Here is a 2,186-nt window from a genome sequence, read left to right as displayed (position 1 = left end):
TTTGCCTGCGAATCTCATGATTCCATTATTTTTTCTGCTGAATAGTACTCCATTGTGTAGATGTACCACATTTTCTCTATCCATTCTTCGGGTGAGGGACATCTAGGTTGCTTCCAATTTCTGGCTATTACAAATAAAGCTGCTATGAACATAGTGGAACAGACATCTTTGTTATATGAATGGGCATCTTTTGGATATATGCCTAAGAGTGCAGTTGCTGGGTCTTGTGGTAGGTTTATTCCCATTTTTCTGAGGAATCTCCATACTGCTTTCCAAAGTGGCTGAACCAGTTGGCACTCCCACCAGCAATGGAGGAGAGTCCCCCTTTCACCACATCCTCTCCAGCATAAATTGTCATTGGTGTTTTTGATTTTAGCCATTCTGACAGGGGTGAGATGGTATCTCAGAGTTGCTTTGATTTGCATTTCCCGGATGGCTAAGGATGTTGAGCACTTTCTCAAGTGCCTCTCAGCCATTTTAGACTCCTCTATTGAAAACTCTCTATTTAGTTCTGCAGCCCACTTCTTAATTGGGTCCTTTGGTGTTTTGGAGACTTGCTTCTTGAGTTCTTTGTAAATTTTGGAGATCAACCCTCTGTCAGATGTGGGATTAGTGAATATTTTTTCCCATTCTGTGGGCTGCCTTTTTGTCTTGCTGACTGTGTCCTTTGCCTTACAGAAGCTTCTCAGTTTCAGTAGGTCCCATTTATTAATTGTTGATCTTACTGCCTGTGCTACTGGTGTTATGTTCAGGAAGCTGTCTCCTGTACCAATTCTTTCAAGGGTACCACCCACTTTCTCTTCTAAGAGGTTCAGTGTGGCTGGATTTATGTTGAGGTCTTTGATCCATTTGGACTTAAGTTTTGTACATGGCGATAAACATGGATCGATCCGCATTTTTCTACATGCCAGTCTCCAATTATGCCAGCACCATTTGTTGAAGATGCTTTCTTTATTCCATTGTATATTTTTAGCTTCTTTGTCAAAGATCAGATGTTCGTACGTGTGTGGGTTAATACCTGGATTTTCAATTCGATTCCATTGGTCTGCCTGTATGTTTTTGTGCCAATACCAAACTGTTTTCAGGACTATAGCTCTATAATAGAGCTTGAGGTCAGGGATAGTGATGCCTCCGGACGTTGCCTTGTTGAACAGGGTTGTTTTGGCTATCCTGGGTCTTTTGTTTTTCCATACAAAATTGATTATTGTTCTTTCAAGGTCTGTGAAGAAATGTGCAGGGATTTTAATGGGGATAGCATTGAATCTGTAGATTGCTTTTGGCAGGATTGCCATTTTTACTATATTGATCCTACCTATCCAAGAGCATGGGAGATCTTTCCATTTTCTGAGGGCTTCTTTAATTTCTTTCTTTAAAGATTCAAAGTTCTTACGATACAGGTCTTTCACTCGTTTGGTTAGCGTTACCCCAAGGTATTTTATATTGTTTGTGGCAATTGTAAAGGGTGATGTTTCTCTGATTTCTCTTTCAGCCCTTTTATCATCTGTATATAGTAGGGCTACTGACTTTCTTGAGTTGATCTTGTAACCTGCCACTTTGCTGAAGGTGTTAATCAGCTGTAAGAGTTCCCTGGTAGAGTTCTTTGGGTCATTGATGTAAACTATCATATCGTCTGCAAACAGTGAAAGTTTGACCTCTTCCTTCCCAATTTGTATCCCCTTGATCCCCCTTTGTTGTCGTATGGCTATAGCTAGAACTTCAAGTACCATGTTGAAAAGGTATGGAGAGAGTGGACAGCCTTGTTTTGTTCCTGATTTTAGAGGAATTGCGTTGAGTTTCTGTCCATTTAGTTTGATGTTGGCTGTTGGTTTACTGTATATGGCTTTTATTATGTTTAAGTATGTCCCTGTTATCCCAGATCTCTCCAAGACCTTTATCATGAAGGGGTGTTGGATTTTGTCAAAGGCTTTTTCAGCATCTAGTGAGATGATCATGTGATTTTTGTTTTTCAGCTTGTTTATATGGTGGATTACGTTGATGGATTTTCGTATGTTGAACCATCCCTGCATCCCTGGGATGAAACCTACTTGATCGTGGTGAATGATTGTTTTGATGTGTTCTTGGATCCGATTTGCCAGTATTTTATTGAGTATTTTTGCATCAATGTTCATGAGGGATATTGGTCTGAAGTTCTCTTTCTTGGTTGTATCTTTGTGTGGCTTGGGGAT

The sequence above is a fragment of the Mesocricetus auratus genome, unplaced genomic scaffold (genome assembly GCF_017639785.1).
Source record: "Mesocricetus auratus isolate SY011 unplaced genomic scaffold, BCM_Maur_2.0 Super-Scaffold_100691, whole genome shotgun sequence".
Taxonomy (NCBI): domain Eukaryota; kingdom Metazoa; phylum Chordata; class Mammalia; order Rodentia; family Cricetidae; genus Mesocricetus; species Mesocricetus auratus.
This window is presented reverse-complemented; position numbering follows the sequence as displayed.